Source organism: Pleurodeles waltl, chromosome 3_1, assembly GCF_031143425.1.
Source record: "Pleurodeles waltl isolate 20211129_DDA chromosome 3_1, aPleWal1.hap1.20221129, whole genome shotgun sequence".
In the NCBI taxonomy this organism is placed as follows: domain Eukaryota; kingdom Metazoa; phylum Chordata; class Amphibia; order Caudata; family Salamandridae; genus Pleurodeles; species Pleurodeles waltl.
In genome coordinates, this window is record NC_090440.1 from 1350456340 (window position 1) to 1350477131 (window position 20792).

The 20792-nt window shown below is 46.5% G+C and overlaps 1 long non-coding RNA gene across 2 annotated transcripts in view; it reads left to right on the forward strand.

Annotated features, from left to right (window-relative positions):
- LOC138283355 (uncharacterized) overlaps nt 1-20792 on the forward strand; it is a 194030-nt gene that overhangs the window by 152381 nt on the left and 20857 nt on the right. The window contains exon 2 of one of the 2 annotated variants that reach the window (XR_011201212.1): nt 10179-10371. The exons of the other annotated variant lie outside the window; for it this stretch is intronic. This is a non-coding gene — a long non-coding RNA (uncharacterized lncRNA). The remainder of the gene's footprint in view (nt 1-10178; nt 10372-20792) is intronic. 2 annotated transcript variants of the gene reach the window in all.

Here is a 20792-nt window from a genome sequence, read left to right on the forward strand (position 1 = left end):
CCTTTCTCCTTTGTCACTGTTTTTCGGCCTCTCCCTACCTCCTCCTTTCCTCCTTTTGTGTTTTTCAGTCTTGCTCTTAGTCAAAGTCTGTTGAGGAAAAGTATGTGCATTTCCAAAAAATGAGTGCCTATGGCCCCATCTGAAAACACCGGCCCACATTAAGCACTGCAGAGTCCACAATGCTTTGCAGAATGTATGACTGCACAATTCTGCATGTGTGCACACCACTAAGGGCACCTTGTTCTTTGGGACAAGGGCTGCTCCAACTCATAAAGAAAGGGGTTTTCCTGTAGTAATGGAACCAAAAGCTTAGAACAGCCTGCTTCCAAGTCATGCATTGCCCCCCTTCAGATCATCTGTACAAATCAGATACCCTGAGTTTTAATAGTTAGTTGCTGAACTCCCTGAGATCCCTATGCAGTCATTTAGGTTGATTGATTTCCTTCATTGTTTTTTTTATTGTATGCTATCCAAGAAGCTTCCACTGAGATTACACTTCATAAATATTAAATAGCATAACAAGGCGTCACATGACTTGTGTCCCCCTCGTCTTATTAATAAATGATTTCTAGAGGCCTTCTCTCCGGACACTCTGGCATAGAAGGTGTAACCTGATTTGTGCCCCCTAGTTACAATACACTATGTGCTTGATTTGTAGTTCCGAGTATGGTTATACACTGTCAGGGAGACGCAATAAAATACTCTATCACCCTGATGGAATAACCATAGTCTGAATTTGATGTCTGCTTTTACAGATCTTGGTATCACCCAACACTAGCACCTGATGCCAAATCAGCAGTCTTTGTTACAAACAGGATACACAAGCAAAACCTAGTAAAGGGTGAAGTTTCACTTACCATCTTCACCTTCCAAAGAGTTCTGAAGATGCTGCAAGTCTAACACTACCTCATAGCCTTCTCCCTCTTTTTCGAGCCGGCCTCGTGGAACATAAGAACCAAGAATCAACCATTATGAGACTCCACATAGTCTAGTCTGAGCTCCCTTTCACCCTCTCTTTAGGACTCACCAATCCTTGATTTAGCATGTCTCAGCTTAAAGAATATACCTAAAAAGCAATAAAGAAGAGGGTCTGTCAAACGTTGGAACCACCAGAAGAATGCTATAGTGAGACATGACGTCTTACATGATTGTCCCTTATTGGTGGATGAAGTTGTATATTTTTTATGCAACTTTCATGAAGATCAATGGAAAACTCCATAGCTCTGTAAGACTTTATTTTCCACATTTAGACAGGCTTCCCTGAAACCATTGTTCTTTGGGTATAATCGCGGTGACAAATTCTGCACATATTTTCCAGCCTTACTGGATTTCATTAGAGTAAATATTATCTTGCCAAGAGGAGATAAAAATACTTTTCCAATCCTGAGATAAAACAGGAAGCTTCACAAACTTCACCAAGGGTGCAATCCACAGGGAATTAGAATAACTTTGACAGCTAATAAAATGTGCACCTCTACTTTCTCCTCAATAGTCCTGTCAGGGTATTTGAGGCACTACCCTATCATGTTGCCTCTGAATGCCCCCACAGGATAACCTTCATCTGCCACGCGCTCTCTGTGTACCTTTGACGACAATGGCGGTACTTTGAGTCGGTGGTGCGGTCCAGACCAGACTGATTAGTCAACTCAAGGCGGAGGTGGGTTTTCGTAGTGACAATTAAGGCATTGTCAGCTTAGTGATGTCCCAGTCCCTCGATGTGGTCCCGGTAAGTTCAGAGAAGTTTTGTCAGAGACTCTTTGGGTGACAGTTGGTAGGCCTGTATTCGTTTAATCGTTTATGTGCTAAGCCATTACCTTTGTGATACAATTTATTGGTGTTATTATCATTGATAGTATTAGCAGTACTTCAGGTTCTTAAATAATGGCTGAGAAATCGCAGGCCGTGCGTGAGGCCTTACGAGTCTTATGCGAGGCTAGGCGGGAGGACCGGATTAGGCCTCGGGTCCTATTGCAGACGGGTAGGAATGGAGCGACCCAAGCGGTCAGCAGCAACTGGTGTTGCTTCCGTGGTGCTTGCAGTGGTTAATTTGTGCTTGTTGTTTCCGGTGTTGAGCACCGGCACTTATATTTGAGGGCCGGGGCTTATTCTTATGGCTCAAGCATTTGCTGCTAGCAAAAGACACATTTAGGAAAGACGGATGAAGGAAAAAACGAAAAAGCGACACAAAGGTAGAAAGTAAAAAGCTGCAAGAGTGAGCTGAAGGGGCAGTGAGTGGCTTTATGTGAATTGAAGAGGCCTGAGATGGCTTCAGGATTACGCCGCCTCAGTATTCCATGTTCACACATTTAATTACAGCAGCCGCTTGTTTAAGAGGAGGGCTTTGGGCACCGGCACCTTTGTATTTACAAATTAAACACTGGGTGCTTGCATGCTCTCCGCAAAAGTCAAAAGTAAAGATTAGGGAGATGGTAGTGTTGGAGTGTGTTTTTTCAAAAGCAATGTTAACGTGAAAAGCTTGCAATATATTGTGTAATGAAGCTGCATAGAAAAGGTGTTAACATAGAAAATCATGCACACGTTTGAAATGTGCCCACGGAGAGTGGCTACCAATGTATACAAAGACTAATGAAACTTATTAATGATGAATTAATTATATATTAATGTTTTTAATTTATATTAGCATATCATAATTAGAGTTAGGTATTAGAAGTTGCTTATTAAATTTGAAGGCCTTAGCTTAGCGAGGGTCTGGGCCTAGTTGCCTGGTCTCGTATTAAACTGTATTTTCTAACGTGCAATGTGCTGTTTTCCTGAAGGACACAAAGCTGTACTTTTCCAGAAGTTATGTGTGTGTAGCCACAGTAAATTCTTTCTCATGGGACTCGACTTGCTCAAGGAGACATCCTTGCCGAATGCAACGGTGTAATTCTCAACAGGTGCAAGGCTGCCTGGAGTAGAGGAAAACAATGGAACCACTGACTGGAGCGTAAAGTGTAACTTTTTTTTCCTGACATTCTGACTGATGAAGATGTCAACAACATGGACCAATCAGCGACATGAGAACTGTGGTTTGTGGAAAAATTCTGGTAAAGTGCATGGAAGATTATTGGACAAAGATAAAGATGCACCAAGTATTATCCAATGAGGAATTATGAGCAAATTAGGTAGATTTGATTTAACAGAGTGACCCAAGGAGAGACACAACCCTTTTTGAGATGCAGAGAGACAGAGACTTCACTTCTTTTGCTTGTCCTTTACCTTTTGAACCATCCTCTACTTGCCTTATACTTACTTCTCCTCCATACGAGGGAAGGTCCTATTCCTTAGCTATGCTATATTGAGACTTTGCCCCATCTTATCTCTGCTGATGATGAATCGACTGATGTCCTGAGGATGAAGACTGACGCTGTTTGCTGATCTGTTGGACTGGTAACTATCTGATGCAGAAATTGTAATTGTCTGTTTGCCTTTTCTTTCTAGGTACCAACTGCTCTTTTGATAGAGGCCATAGTTAGATGTTTTTTCTAAATTTGCATTTGCTAAAATGTTTCGCATGAAGCCCAACATGCTGATGCTAATTCGAGGTTAGTTAAGGTGTTCACAAATAATCAGACGCAAATAGACAAATGACTGAATTCTTGCTTTGTTGAATCATGTACTAATGAGACTCTGCTAAGTTGATACATATTAATGATGTGCTTAATACTAAATGATCATAATCTATGCATTGATTAAGTTGGGTTCTTATTGCCAAATAATAGTGGTTTTGATGAGCTTATTGCTATTGAGACTAATAAACATGATATTAGATTGTAACCAATAGGGAAATAAATATCCTAACACTTAACTAGTTTGTTGTGGTTATTCATGACTGAAAGGTCCTGGCGTGTTCAACTTATTGATTCTTATTAAATGTTATTGATTAACTGTTGATTAGTTACTGTGATTATCGATTGGGATATTGATCTATTGATTTGTAATGCCAAAAAGACATCTCGTCCTGGGAAGTCCCCGAACGTGGTCCAAAGGTTCATCGACCTAGGCGTGTCTCCTTGTAAGTTTACTTATCAAGGCTCTGACGCGCTATCAGTAGTGAAGGAGACCTATCGGGGACAGGTTGTCAGCAAGGAGCGTGCAGTAAAGCAAGCTCACTCACTGTTTGTAAGGAGGAGTCTGAGCTGCAGGTGGGTCGGGGAGGGCATGGACACACTCTTTGTAATGAGAGATCTTCGAGTCTCTTGTAGCAGCAGAAGAGGTCTGTAACTCCTGTAGAGAGGATGCACGCGACACCGTGCCTCCCCTGCAGAGTGGAGCGAAGAAGGCTGCAAACCAGGTGGCGTCAGAGTGCTTGCACGCGTTATTGAGTGCGAGGTCTCCCGGGAGGGCAGTAAACACAGAAATAGGACTGCTATTAAAAGGCAAAAAGAAGGGTAGTCAGTCAGCAGCCAAAAGTGTGACTAAAAAAGGACCACAATGTTTATTCTACCAGGAGGTTATGGACGAAGTGGATGTAGTTCAAAGAACAGATGCAGCAGAACAGTTTGATTATGGGGGAATGTTGGTATTGCAGGAGTTGGTTCAAGGTGGGCGGCCGTGTAGAGTTCAGATGAGGTGGGGGCAATAGATAGTGTTTTGCAGCAGGGTGGGGTGAAGCATAGTGGAGCAGCAGTGACAAATTATTTCCAGCCAGGTTTCAGGTAACCTCGGCCAACCGGACAGAAGAGAGGAAGAGGTTTGCAGCGACCATACTAATGGCGAGGGAGTGACGTTAAGTGGCAAGAATGCTGCTGACACCTCATAAATTGATTGGAAAATGTTTTGATGGGAGGTAGGAGATGGGGAACGTCTGAGTGGAAGGGACCTGGATGTTGGTATGGAAATGGAGTGTGACATGAATTTTGAGGAGGACGATGATGAGTCGGAGGAGGGGAAATCCCTCATTGGCGTGAACAGCATGAAGCGGCCCCACTTACAGGGGGAAGGGGGAGGGGGAGCAGGCTAATCTTGTTTCTATTAGCGCTGTATTGCAGGAGCCGGTTGGTAAGGCAGACATAGCAGAGTACAGGAGGTAGTAGAAACATCCTGAAGGGAGAGGCGGGAAGCCTCAGTCGAATTATGAAGGTCAAACATTGCAACAAGGTGAGAAAAGGTGCTGGTACACTTGGGATTTGAAGAGGGGTTATGACCAATGTTCCCTCTAATTATTCTTCCTGATGTGCGGCAATAGAATGTTTGCATGCACACTTTTCTTACTTGTGTGCACAGCCAAGTGATGAAATGTGCAGCTAGGCATGTCGATCACAACCACTTAAAGGTAGATAATAAGTACCGGCAATCCAATGGGTCTGGCTTTAAAATTAAAGTTACTCCTTAGTAACTGACCGGTTTATGCACTGAATAGGTCATCATACATGCACTCTTGTCACTTATCCTTGCACTTGTGCACCCACTAATAACGTATTAATTCTTGCATTCGCCCATTCAAACAACCACAATACAACACATGCAAGATAAATGAAAACAAAAGTAGAAAAACGAAAACATGCTATTGTTTTAAGATCACACATGTATGCTTGCAATAACACGATTAAACTAAGAAGGTGGATATCTTGCTTGGTATTGTACATAGTGGTGTATAGTTACAGCTGACTCCATGGTAGAACTGTGCTGGACATCCTGCAATACCAAAGACAATGATACAGTATGAATAATATCACTCCATGATGGTCAGCTAATTTAGATGCAGCTGCTATCTAGGTTTCAGTACACTGCAGGTGAAGTGGACATCAAGCAAGTAGCCAGTTAGGACTGCTGTTTTAGGCTGTAGCATGCTTTAAAAATGAAAATAAAAAGAGGAGAAGGAAATAAATAAAAGGCACCTATAGGTAAAAAATGGAAAATTTAAAAACTGTCCTACCAGCTTTGGCATTGAAGCACACTCATTTTCAGATGGACGTGCACATCTGATCAGACAAATGCCGTCACTTACAGGGCAAGAGAGCCATTGACTGAAGTGGGTTTACCTGTTGCTCATGCTTTAAGCTGTCATGGTTGGAAGGAGAGTGTAAATTATGTCCGTACAGACCAGTGGGAGAAGAGAAATGGCCAAATTCCCCTTTATTTTTTTGGACTTACATTTATATGTACTTATTTTTTTAGTGATTATTCTTGACAGGAGTCTGGAAGACAATGTAACCTATCAGCATTTTGAAGAGATTCTAGCAGGAAGTATTACAGTTCAAATCTTAAACCCTTAACGATTATTAAAAAGGGTAATAAGTACCAAATTCCTTACCTAAAAATTGTAATCTGGGAGATTCGAAGTAACAAAATACATCTGCAGGCTTTAACAGGGTGCAATTACAATCTATCTGTAAAGGCCTATTGACGTTAATGGGTGTTTCATAGTAAAAAAAAAACATGCCTACTGTCTTTGTCAGACCTTTTCATATATGAGACAGATCAGACCTATGACACCTGAATAACTCTTCCCATTGAACCGGTCAGGTCCCTAGCATTTGTCATTGGCTCATCACCGTAATCAAGTCAGACCCACTATATTGAGTATAAGCTTTCCTGGAAGGCAACCATCAGGTATACTGCAATAAAATTACAAATATGTTCAAAATTATAGTTGTCTACACAAATGCCGAATTTGCATTTTGTGTAATTATGCATTAATTCTGCATAATTTTCCCCAAATTGTGAGTATGTGAATTTTTATACACATCTAAGTTTTATTGCATTATGTTTTAGTTTGACATGTTTTGTGTTCCATTTTTAGGGTGGCTAGGGAGTTTTCTGTTGAACATATTAACCAAATGTTCCCAGTCCAAAGATGGTATCAAATAATTACTAATCGGGTGTAATTTCTAGATAATTATTTGTTATTCTTCTGTGAAGAATCTGCTTCATCTTATTTTGTGGTTGAGGTAGAGGGAGTCTGGCTAAGAGATTCACTTTGTTACACTGTTTCAACACTTCTGTGGAATGCGTTATTTTAACTCACTGATTTTATGAATCACTCAAACACTTCTACACTAACGCACTAACCTTTTCATACTCTCATTTGCTTACTGACAAGCTCATTTTCTCAGTCACTGCTTTCAGATACCTAGTCCCTGGGCATATATTATCAGTCACCAGTTAAAGTGCACTCTGTTACTATCATTCGAAGCACCTCCTGTGGGAGAGGCTAATCATCAACCTTTAACTTGATGCAGGAGCAGCACACGTACACACACACACAAGACTGCTCTGCCTCCTCAAATTAAGAAACTCTGAAAACTTGTGTGTCTGAGTTTATATTGTCACAAGGGAGAATGTGGAAACTCGCATACAGGTAGCATGTAATGCTAGTCTGTATCCTCACAAAACTAGTGCACAATGAACTCGCAGCTTACTCACCCTCTAGTCCAAAAAGAAAACATAAACCTGAGAACCAGGCAGATACTACAAAAAAAAACTGAGTGGGTGATGAAATCGCCACACTTCGCCTTGTTGTTCTCTGGGGGTGAGCAGAGGGACATGGCAGACTGGCCTGAGGCTGCAGTGAAAGCTTTGGTGATTCTTTCCTGCTCCTTCAGGACTAGCCTCCATTAGCATTTGTAAAGACAAACACACCGTCTTTAAAAATGCATTTAGTAGTGCAGTTTCAACATCAGCGGCACTTCAAAGGATCAAATAAAGTACTTAATTGAATCCTTTGTAGTGCCCACTGATTGTAGGTATGTGCGCAGAAGGAAACCTATGTGTGCGCGCCCGCTCAGGTGCGCAGTTTAGAGGAAACTATGGTTATGACATTGTAAGGGTGGACATGGGGGTGGGGACATCTATTGTAGAGAAAGGAGTGGGCACACAATCCGTTGGCTTGAAGGTAAGTGCCACTGATAGTGAAGTTGTGGTTAACAAGGAGAACAAAGAGGAGAAAAACACTGGGGATACTGCAGACAATAAAGAGAAATCTGATAATGTAAAACGGATGACAAAAGTGATGATACTGTCAAAGATAAGAAGGAAGGTTTTAATAGCTTACCATATATCGGCTTCTCAATGCCTTTGGGGGTGCATCTTTCTGTTGCAACTAAAGAAAAGATTTGGAATGGGGAGTTTGTTGATGTTTTCTTTTCCACACAGAGTTACAGTCAAAAGAGTGTTTGGGAGAGGAAGCATAAGAACTGGCTAAGAGACCTTGTGTTCCTACTAATATTGATACCTGGACAATGGTTGTTGTATATACACCAGCGTTTACTGTGAAAAGTTTCCTGACTGTTCAGTGTCCCTTTTCAAATTCTTTGATACTTTGATACTGTATGGAAAGCTTGTGCAGAATTTGGAGGTTTCGCTTGGCTCCACTATGATGAGGAACTTAGAGCACAGATTGTATTGAGACCTGATAGGCCATGGAGTGAGGTAGACAACAAGCTATGGGTACAATGGATGTACTCTCAGAGGCCCCCATCTTCTATGCATACAGCTAGTGAGCTAAAAGTGCCTTATCGGACATTTCAGGCGTGACCCACCCCAGTGGGGGTCGGGAATTGTGGCAGAGGATATTCCTCCAATCCTGGAGCATAACTTCAACAGAAATCCTTGCAAGTACAAGCATGAGTGGTCAAAATGTGGGGGGAGACACTCTGTATTAGAATGTTTTGGGGAGCAAGCATCCTTCAGTGGCAGTGGGCAAGGTCAAGGAAGAGGAGCAGCTATGTTAAGACAAAAGGCCTTTTAAACCAATTAGATTAGACGGTCTACATTTTTGGCTGGAATTTTATCCTAATAAGGAGGAGCTGCTGGTTTTAAAATGGGAATTTCAGACTGGTTTTAGGTTGGGTTATCGAGGACCAAGAGTCAGGAGATTTGCAGAAAACCTACAATCAGCCAAAGAACATCCAGAGGTAATAAAGAAAAAGTTTGTAAAGGAAGTGTCAGAGGGGAGAATGACGGGTCCTTTCCACTGGTGGCCACTGCCAGAATAGATGGTTCCCCATTAGTATTGGTCCCATAAAAATATGCAGGTGAATTCAGGTTAATCCACCATCTTTCCTGGCCAGAGGGGCATCTGTTAATGTTTTCATTGCACAAGAAGATTCCGCAGTGCAATTCGCGTCTTTGGACATTGCCATTTGTTTGGTAAGGAAGGTAGGTGTGGGTGCTGCACTGGCAAAATGTGATGTCAGATCTGCTTTTCAACTTTTCCCGGTTCATCCTTCTGATTTTAATCTGTTAAGCACTCAATTTCAAGATTCTTTGTATGTGGATGAAGTGCTACCCATGAGGTGTGCTATTACTTTTAAGTTGTTTGAGATCTTCAGTTCATTTTTGTAATGGTGTTTCATTTTCATATTGGGAGATGAATTGATTACCCATTACCTAGATGGCTTCTTGTTTATTGGTGCAGGTGATAGGGATTCATGTCAGACCTCGTTGTCAATTTTTCAGGAGTTAGCACAGGACATGGGAGTTCTCTTAGCCCCGGAGAAAACAGAAGGTCCTAGTACAGATTAGGTTTTCTTGGGGATTGAATTGGACACAAACAAGATGGAGGCCCCATTACCACAGCGCAAAGTACAGGAATCGGTGCAATTGTTGGAAAAGGCAGTGTTGGCTAACAAGTTGCAATTGAGGCAAATGCAGCAATTGCTGGGGAATCTGAAGTTTGCCTGCAAAGTGGTCAGAGCCGGTTGTGCTTTTTGTAGGGGGCTGGGTTTTGCAATGGCAGATGCACAATTGCTGCATCACAGAATAAGGATCACAGCAGGTTTGAGGTCAGACTTTGAGGTATGGTTGATGTTTCTGCGTGGCTTTAATGGCGCTTTGTTGTGGTCTCTAGATAAAGATTTCCATTGGATGGTGCAAATTTACTCAGATGCAGCAGGCTCTGAAGGCTTTGGACTTTTTTAGGAAGGCAGGCAATGCACAGAGAAATGGTCATCACACTGGAAGCAGGAGCGGAAAAACATTGCCTTTTTTAAGTTCTTCCCACTGCTTGTGGAGTTAGCAGTCTGGGGCAAGTTCCTGGAAAACAAGACTGTCACACTTAATGTTGACAATAGAACGGTTGTGGATCTGGTGAATGGTCAGAGAGCGAAACACATGAGACTGTCAAAAATTGTTACATAGATCCATGTTAGGTTGTTTGGTGTTTAACATTGTTTTTAAAGACAAACGTACCAGGAACGGACAATAACATTGCAAACGCTTTGTCTTGTTCTCAGTGGCAGAGATTCTGTGGTTTGGTGCCTGGAGCGGATTTGTTGAAGACCCAAGTTCCACCAGACATGTGGGAATTAGCAGAATGAGAGTAAAGGAGTTGGTTGAGAATTCCATTACATTAAGTATGAAGTCTGCATACAGAAGAGCACGGGAAGAATTTTCCGGCGTGGGATACGATGGAGGGCCCAGAGTGATGTAGGTATTTCAGTCAGGCAGGAGGACGTGATGCGTTTCATTATGTCTAACATAGATAAAAATGTGTTGCGCCCAACCATTCCAGGGAAGCTGGCAGGTGTGAGCTTCTATGGTAAGGGTTTTTGGGGATACGAGACATTGGCATGTGAGATGGGTAGGAGGATTTTAGCAGATTGGGCAAAGGAATGCAAGAGAAGAAGTGTTGTCAGGGAACCTATAACAATCAAAAGTTTGATATTGATGGTTAGTGGTTTGGCAATTTTTTGTTATTCCAGTTTTGAAGTAGCATTCTTCAAACTGTGTACATTGTGGGTGGTTTATGGGGCTTTCATGATTTCGGAGCTCCTTGGTACTGCAGTTAGTGGGGGGCTGAAGGTAGGACATGTGTTGGAAACAGATTGTATATTAACCATCTTTCTTGCAAGATCAAAGACAGATCAGGTGGGAAGGGGTACCAGGATTTATTTACACAGGCTCAGAGGTGCAATGTGCCCGGTGGAGGCTTGGCGCTGTTTTAAGCTGGTCGGGGCGGGGTTAGAGAAAATTCAATCTTCAGACATAACGATGGGTCCAGGTTGACCCCAGAAAAGGTATTGGCACTCATGAGGAGGGTGCTTGGTGTGGCAGGAGACAATTCCAACTATTTTGGCACCCATTACTTTACAGCTGGGGCAGCCTCTGAAGCGGCAAGACAGGGTTTTTCACTACAGAAAGTGCGAATGTTGGGGAGCAGGGCATCTGACTGATGTATACAATATAGCAAGGAGTTGAACATTGATGAGTATAGTGCTTAACATCCTTTTCTCATTTCAGGTTGTGTTGCGGGACCTCTTGCTGTGGCATTCACCATATGGATCCTGGGGCATTCTACTATATATTAGGCATAGAAACATACAGCACAGAGACCATATTGGACGAATGTACGTTTTTGTTTTTGAAGACATTCATGTTTTTTGGTGGGAGAAGGGTAGAATGAAATGGGGTCGATTGCTCCCTTGGTTGTCTGATGGCCCCCCTCGCTCAACTGGCCCGCCAACATCATCTCAGCATCATCTCCTACGCCGACGATACCCAGCTCGTCCTCTCCCTGACCAAAGACCCGCTCACCGCCAAAACAAACCTCCACGAGGGACTAAAATCCATCGCCGATTGGATGAACAACAGTCGCCTGAAACTCAACTCCGACAAGACGGAAGTCCTCATCCTCGGACGCACTCCCTCGGCCTGGAACGACTCATGGTGGCCCTCCGTCCTCGGACCCCCACCCACCCCTGCCAGCCACGCAAGAAACCTCGGCTTCATCCTGGACTCCGCCCTCACCATGTCCAAACAGGTCAGCGCCGTCTCCTCCTCCTGTTTCAACACCCTCCGAATGCTCCGCAGAATCTTCAAGTGGATTCCAACAGAAACCAGAAAGACGGTGACCCAGGCCCTCGTCAGCAGCAGACTTGACTACGGCAACGCACTCTACACAGGCAACCCAACCAAAGACATCAAACGCCTCCAATGTATCCAAAATGCCTCCGCCCGACTGATCCTCAACATACCCCGCCGAAGTCACATCTCCCCTCACCTAAAGGAACTCCACTGGCTCCCGGTAGACAAGAGGATCACCTTCAAACTCCTGACCCACGCTCACAAGGCACTTCACAACACCGGACCCTCCTACCTCAACACCAGACTTCACTTCTACACCCCAACACGTCAACTCCGATCCGCCAACCTCGCCCTCGCCATCGTACCCCGAATCCAGCGCAAGACATCCGGCGGCAGATCCTTCTCCTTCCTCGCCGCCAAGACCTGGAACTCTCTCCCCACATCCCTTCGCCAGACCCAGGACCTCCTCGCATTCAGAAGGCTCCTCAAGACCTGGCTCTTCGACCGCTAAACCAGCAGCGCTCCCCTCCCCCCCCCCCCCCCCCCCCTCAGCGCCTCGAAACCCTGACGGGTACATAGCACGCTTTATAAATACTATGATTGATTGATTGATTGATTTTGGTATGGCATTGTCCGGATGTTTTATCAATCCAACTGGGAGAGCATGCTCTGGTGGAGGAGTCAGGGCTGGGTTTATTGAAACCAATGATCTAGATGTGATTGGTAAATCGTGGGCACGTATGCGGATGGTCTGGACTGTGTTGGTTCTCTCTAGAGTATGGAGGGGGACCATTTGATATCCAGCAATAGAAAGGGCCAGGGAGAAAGTGAACAGAGATATGCTACGTTTTTGTACGGCAAGTGAATATGGATGGATTGAACATAATGACATTAGAAAGGAGGACTTTGATTTTTTTCAACACGATACGGTGCACCTTTCATATTTGGGAAATGAGCTTTATTTCTTTGAGATCAAAGAGAGCCTATCACGCCTTTTACATTAGAGGTTGGCATTAGTGGCTGTTGGAGCGATAGCCCTCTTTCTTTGAGGGGGAGGGTTCTGAGCTGAAAGCATGTGGCTGTTGTGGCAACAGCCTTGTTTCTCTCTTGGTGGTCTCAAAGGCTAAAAATGCTGGTTAAATATTGGGGAGGGGGCAGGAAAAACACCTTGGCAGGGTTTATCCTGGTGCCAGAATGGGAGGACAGCCATGCAGGCCAGAAGGGTTGGATGCTCTGCAGTGTAGGCATGGCAGAGGGAATGCAGGGGGAGGATGGTGGGGTTGAGTGAGAATGACAGGGAATTTAAAGAAAAGGGGTGGTGATGAATGAATGATTGAATGGTGGATGGGACAACTTTCAGTATTTGGGAGTCCCATTTATGAGAGTGGGGTGTTAAGTTTTGGTCTGTGTATTAGTGAGGCGGGCTTTTGAATAATGTTATGTAAATGTGGTTATTAGTCTGCTTACCTGTCCTAATAAAGCAGCCTTCTACTCTCTAACTGGTCTGGTTAATTGCGCCTTTCCTGCTAGATGGGAGATGGAACTCTCGCCGAACAGCAGAGCACAGCGTGTCTTAGAACACTTCCTACAGAACCAGACTGACCGCACCTGTACCCGGAAGCACATTGCAAAAATAGAGACTCGTGTTTATACTGCACACAAGCTATTGAAGTCTTTGCAAAAGTCTGCTTGAAACGGGCATCCCACAGGGACCCCGCTATCAAAAATACTAAGGGGAATGGCAGCACTTTTCAAGCCTAGCTTCCCATCTGGGAGCAGCGAAACAATGGAAGAATGGTCATGGGACTTGGATGGCACGTATGTTAAGTAACCTTTGAGGAGGGAGGAAGAGGAGAGAATGAGTTAACTGTGACCTCCGCATCCACTCTGCAGAGATTTCCATCGCGGGGCCTACGGAAAGCGGGGACAATGAATTATTCAGCAAAGGGTCTTCCTGCACCAATTAACCTGGAACAAAGGCAAGGTCCGTAGAAGAACTCCATCCGGCGCCTTCTTTCTTGGAACTTCCCCTGACGCACGTGCTCCAACAGAGTGCCTCAACCCGGACCTTAGGGATCTCTTGGAACTTCCTAAGCAAGTGCTAACTCCTTGAGAATGTAGCTGTACAATGTAGCATACACCACACAGCTCCCTCCTGGGTCCCCGGACACCTCTTGGAGTGAGAACCGTGTATATATGGTAGATCACTGGCCCCTGCCGTGGCATAGGAAATATATTCCATCCATATAGTAAATGCAAACTCCATGGCCACATACAACACACAGCACCCATTAATGGTGCCCAGCTTACATAGAACTCTGCTGCATGGGCGTAGGAAGTGTGGGGGGGTCGCGGGGGATATGTCCCACCCAGATTTTGGAGTGGGGGGGACACGGGGGACAAGGGTGGGGGGGACGAGGGGACAGAAGAATTTTCCCTTCTGTTCTGTAATTCGCAGGGCCATTAGCGCCGCGTGAAAGCGCTACCTATACTGGCCCTGCACTTGACGTGTGACCTGCCTCCAGGACACTTGCCCTCTGCCCTTTTGTTGTGCTGCAGCACACAAGGGATTCCTTCTCACCTTGCCGCCACAGCTGCCTGCAGTCTGCACTTCTGAGAACAAAGGGAGAAGAGAGGCCCTTTGTTGATTGCTGTGTGCATCCAGTCCCTCCTGAGCGGGACCCTTCCTGTCCCTTGAAGATCGAACCCTGAAGACAGCAGCAAGATTTGAGAAGGTAAAGAGGTTTGGGAAATTAAATAAAGTATTGCCAAGTAACTCCCTTTCTTTTTAAATCCAGTGCTGTGTTGCAGAGTATCTCCCTTTCTAAAAACAGTGTCGTTGAGTTACTGTGAGATATGAGCCGGGCAGGCTTTAGCGCGCTGGTGGCACCCTGTGCAGCAATGTTTGTTAGGGCACCCGTTTCTGTCACCTCTCTCTCCTCTGTCTCCAGCTTGCATGCCCCAGAGCTAATTATTGTCCCCTAAGTTGACATCCTGCCTCCCCAACATTTCGGTCCCCTGTCTCTCCCTCAGCCTTCCTGGTATTTGTGAAAGCCCGCTCTAAAGGCCAAGGGCTGTCAGTAAATATCATTTCCTGCCAATGGCCTGTGGATGGAAGCCAGCACTGGGGCAGCTCACAGGCTTTGCAGGACTTCACAGGCTGTGGTGGTACGGAGCCTGGCACTGCTGGATAGACGGCAGAGAGACTAGCACACAGCACAGGTTCCTGGAAGAACCAGATGGCCTAAGAGATGGACAGGGCTAGGTAAGGCAGCAGGGCCGGCTCTAGGGCGATGCAACCGGTGCCGCTGTACCGGGTGCTGACTTAGGATGGGGGTGCTGTGATTGCAAGTATATTCTGACTTTAAAAGCACCTGCTGGGTGTTCCTTGCCATCAACAGTTTTCAGGCAACAATAAAAATCTCAAGATAATTCCAGTGATTAATGGTCTTCCTGAAGAGAGATTGAAGTTTTGTCTAGTCGGAGTTTTGACTCATCATAACGTACAGGGTTGCTATGCCTGCTACAAAGAATGTCTACATGCAGATCACAAAGTCTATATAATGTGAATAGGTCAGTGGGTTACTGCTTTTGTCAGATGCAGTAAAGTACCCTCTTTTTGGCATGGTTACCCCACTTTTGACTGTGTTCACTGGGATCCTGCTAACCAGGACCCCAGTGCTCTCTCCCATTAAATGTGGTTGTTTGGACCACACACACCCCACATTTGGCGTACTGGTGCCCCTTATAAGTCCCTAGTATATGGTACCCAGGGCATTGGGGGATCAGGGGTTCCCCATGGGCTGCAGCATGTATTATGCCACCCATAGGAGCCCATGTAAACCATGTCTGCAGGACTGCCATTGCAGCCTGCGTGAAAAGGTGCATGCACCCTTTCACTTCAGGTCACTGCACCAGGTCACTCTAAGTCACCTCTATGGCAGGCCCTCCTAGCCAGAGGGCAGGGTGCAAGTACCTGTGTGTGAGGGCACCTCTGGAGGATCAGAGGTGCCCCCACGAACTCCAGCTACATTTTCCTGGACCTCGTGAGTGCGGGGACGCCATTTTACGAGTGTACTGGACATAGGTCACTCCCTCTGTCCAGCTACATAATGGCAACTCAGAAGCTGGGCATGTTTGGTAACAAACATGTCAGAATCATACCCCAATCCTATTGTCAGTATTGTTTGTATGATTCCATGCACTTTGGGGGCTCCTTAGAGGATCCCCAGCATTGCTCCTATCAGCTTTCTAGGGTTTTCCGGGCAGCCCATGCTGCTGCCACCCCTCAGACAGATTTCTGCCCTCCTTCTGCTGCTTGAGCAGCTCATGCCCAGGAAGGCAGAACAAAGTATTTCCTTTGGAAGAGGGAGGCAACACCCTCTCCATTTGGAAATAGGTGTTACAAGGGTTGGGAGGGGTACCCTCGCCAAGCTAATGGTATGCTCTGAAGGGCCCTCCTTGCATAAACCAGTCTGTACCAGTTCAGGGACCTCAGCCCCTACTCTGGTGCGAAACTGGACAATGGAAATGGGTGTAACCACTCCCCTGTCCATCACCACCCCAGGGGTGGTGCCTGGAGCTCCTCCGGGTGGCCACTTGATTCTGCCATCTTGAATCCAAGGTGGGCAGAGGCCTCTGTGAGCATCTGAGTGGCCAGGTCAGGCAGGTGACATCACAGCCCCCTCCTAGGTGGTCACCCTGCTAGGTGACCAATCCCCCTTTCTGGGCTATTTAGGGTTTGCCTCTTGGGTGGGTCCTCAGATTCAATGTGCAAGATTCCAGCAGGACTCCTCTGCAGCGTTTACTTTGACTTCTGGCCACTGGAACCGCAACTGGACTTCACAGGAACCTACAATCTGCAGCTCCAGCAGCGACTTCACCCTGCAGCATTGTTTCTCCGGCTCCTTCCAGCAACTGCAACATTAGCCCGGCTGTGCTTCCTCTGAGGGCAGCAAGTCTTCAGTCTGCATGAGAAGAAAGAAGGAAAATTCCTTGGAGTGAAGGAGTCACTTACCTGCATCTGCAGGCACCAACTGCAACAACGACCGGCTGCGTGGATCTCCTCTGCTCCTGAGCTGCGTGGATCCTGCATCAGGGGGTGATAGTCTGGAGTGGTCTCCTTGGTCCTCTCTACCAGCTGTCCAACTTTGGAGTAGGTAGGTCCTTGCCTTCCCATGCAGGACAGTACCCCCATGCACTGCGTCTCTTGCAGCTACCAAGGCCTGTTGTTATCTCCTCCAAGGGATCTTCAGGCTCCAAGTAGCCCCAGTCTCCAGCACTCTTCTCTGTGAAGCACAGCCCTCAACGTGCTTCGCCTGCGACATGGGACCTCTCTTCAGGTGTGCTGCGTGGGCCTCTCTGCAGCTCCTGGGCTCCTTGCCTGTAGGTCTTCTGTGGGGGCTGCCTCTCCTTCTCCAGACTCTGTGCCTTGCCGAGGGTCACCTGGGACTCCCCTCCGTGGGTTAAGTCCCCCTGGACCTTGCTGGTCCCCGGCAGCTCCACTTTTGTCCTACTGCGACATTTGCCTTTGCCAAGGCTTGCTGGTTGGCTTTCCACACCACAGACTGACTTCAATTCTTCATCCCGCATGGGACGTCGACTGCATCACCTAGGAACGCTTCATCTGCTCCAGTGCTGCCTTGCTGACCGTCTTCATCTCCCGGCCGAGCAACTCCTGCATCCACCGATGGGTGGGTAGTGGCTCCTGCCACGACCGGACACTCCTACGTAAACTGGACTTGGTCCCCTTCTTTTCCAAGTCTTCCTCTTCCAGGATCCACCTCTAGCTTCTTGCAGTCTTGCCTGCGTTTTGCAATATCCTTCTCTGAAGTCCTTTTGGTGGGTTGGGGAAAAACCAGTAACTTACCTCTTTTCTCCTGGTCACTGGAGGGCACTCTGGTCCTTACCTTTGGGGTTTCCTAGTTCCTGCAGCTCCCCTCTACAGATTCCACTTCCTTGCGTGGGGACCCAGCTTTCGCATTCCACTTTTTTAGTATATGGTGTGGTCCCCCCTAGGCCTTCAGTATTGCCTATTGCTTTTCATTGTTTTCTATTGCTTTTTATGCCAACTTCTGATTGCTGCTGTACATATGATAGTGTGCTACTTACATCCTATTGGAGTATGCCTATCTAGTGTTTTCGTGTTTGTGTTACTGTAATAAGGAACCTTTATTTTCATAACACGTGTTTCTTTCATGTGTGTAAGTGCTGTGTGACTACAGTGGTATTGCATGAGCTTTGCATGTCTCCTAGGTAAGTCTTGGCTGCTCATCCGCAGCTACCTCTAGAGAGCCCTGGCTTCTAGACACTGCCTACACCCCACTAATAGGGGATACCTGGACCTGGTATAAGGTGATAATACCATAGGTACTCACCACATACCAGGCCAGCATCCTACATCTGAGAGCTCCTTTTTTGTCCCCTGCAATTTATAAATTAAAACTGAATATGGAACAGTGAGCAATGAACTTATCAAAGAGCTGCATGCAAACATCAAGGTATAGATTAGAGCGTTATGATTTCCCTCCACCTTTTCATTAACTTAATGTTGCAAAACAAGTTAATTTGAGCGCAAATCAATTCTTATTATTAAAGAAAGCCCCCAACCATGGTGTTATGTTTTAAATTCTGAGTTTGCGCTTCTCCAGATAAACCACTCTTAAACTATACCTGCTACCAGTATGGATGACCTATGACACCTACACCTTGTCGTCCTCTGTCTTATGTAACATTTCATATACACTGATTTACACATATATGATGATTGTCTCTGCGTAATATCTGTGTGATGTAAAGTGCTTTGACACCCTAGACTGGTGTGAGGGCTGAATGATGGAACAACACATGCGTATATCATGCATGCCTTAACATCGCGGTCTCAACAACGACCGTGTCTTTACTACTCATGCCTTTACAACGAATTTTGATGTAAAAGAATGTTTGGTAAAGAAACATGCGTGGTAAATTCTCCCTGCCCTGCCCCCTTACACCTGATACCATACTCCACCCTGCCCAATCAGTTAAAACTGCCCCTGCCCTGAGCCCTAACCCCCCCGCCCTGAGCCCTAAAAGTAACCCTGCCCTGTCCTAAAAACTACCCGCCCCCACTCTGAACCCTAAAACCTACCCTGAACTGCGCTAAAAATTACCTTGATGCCCCTGCCCCCCAGAACCCTAAAACCTACCCCACCATGTCCTAAAAACTACCCGACCCTACCCTGTCCTAAAAATGAACCCGACCTCCCACCCTAAACCCGGCCACAGCCCTACTTACCTCTCTCTCCTCTGCTTCTTCCTGTTCCACCCGGACAGCTAGACCGCTCTCTATGCTGTAACCACGCATATGCGTGGTAAAGATATGTGTGGTAAAGGCATGTGTGCTAGCCCCATATTTGTGGTAATGGCAGCATGGTCAATGCATTGCATTGATTGCGTTGTAAGGGATATTTCCCAGTATGAGTGGTGCTATAAAACTAATGAAATGCATCTGAGAGAGAGTGGTGATGGATAGTAGTGAGGGAATCCGTGGCAGAAGTGGTCACTGGGGGGCGCCAACAAACAATGTCGCACAGGGCGCCACCAGCACTAAGGCCGGTCCTGTCAGACAGCACAGCAGTTCACAAGAAGGCGGCAGCACAGAGACTGCCACTTGACAGTCAGACAAGGACCTAGCAGCAATCATAGGCCTTACTGGCCTTCACAGGCAGGCGGGGGTGCCAGAGACTGACACAGCCTGACTAGAAAGAAAGCTCCCAACAGGCAGCACAGTGCATGGCAGGCAGCACAGGAATCAACAGGAAGCACTGCGCCAAGCAGGCAGTACAGGCCTCTTAGGACTTTACACAGGCGAACTGCAGCACAGAGCTTGTCGCTGCCTAATAGGCAGCCAAGGGCCCAGCAGACAGGGAATTGCCGGTCTCACAGGACTCGACTGGAAGCGACCGCCTACCCCCCCATCACCCCCCCCACGGCAACCCTTCTGGGTGCAAGCTTTGTGCAGGAGGCCCACCTCAAGGTTGTCCCTGTCCCCCCCCAGAAATGTTGTGTCTCCTACGCCCCTGCTCTGCTGCTGGGGTTCCTGGAGCAGCATGAGGGGACTATGCTATCTCACACAGCGGGCCCTAACGCTGGGCGACCAGGTTGCCTCTGGTCACCTCCTTTTCAGCAGAGGCCATTGCGACGGCGGTAGATCTTTGACACTTTACGGTATTTGTTTTATGTTGTATTTGGCTTGCACTGTAATAACTATTTAGCCCAAACCAGTCGTGTTATTTTGTGGCTTTGTCTGGGGTCTCTGAGTCCCAGCCTCAGAGGAGAGTGGCGTCAGGGCCTGGGACCCCGCCCTTTACTGCGTACGCAACTCTATGGCCAAATCAGGTGGGGGGTGTTCCTCCTGATTGTGTTGGGCTACTTGTCACCAGACCTGTGACTCCCGGGATGGGCGACAGGAAGCAGAAGTGAATAATGCGATTTGCAGATCGCATCCACCCCTGCCACCACATTGACCTGAGCCTATGTACGTTGGGTTAGCCCTGGCACCCCCTTTTCGTTGTTGGCTATCCCATCAGCAAGAGCAGATTCTTGACACTGGCACTATTTAGCCATCCACTCACCCATCCCTCTTTTGTTTTGGTATTTACCTCCAAGATTGCTCCTCAACAGGACGAGGGCCCTCCATCTCATATTTCTCACATCAGCACTGAGGGTGGGGGCAGCAAACCATTCGGAGCAAGGACGTTCACACTGGCTTGGGGCGTGGGCTCACAGTTCATAGGTGTAGGGCCTGGGGCTGTAACTCCTGATCACACTTCATGTAGCTCCTGAGACAGCATGGTGTTGCAGGGGCAAGACCAAGTGCTATATAGAAGGTGCAGGTAGGCACCACCCCTCAGAGATAAAGGTGGTTTCACCTGTCTGGTCCATCTAGGATGAAGGGTTGCCTAGAGCTTAGGGTTGAAGTGTTGTCAACAGAGGCCCCATTGTAAATGATGGTATGCTCACTCTGCTTCTTAGTTTCATGTACTCATTCCCTTAACTGTGTT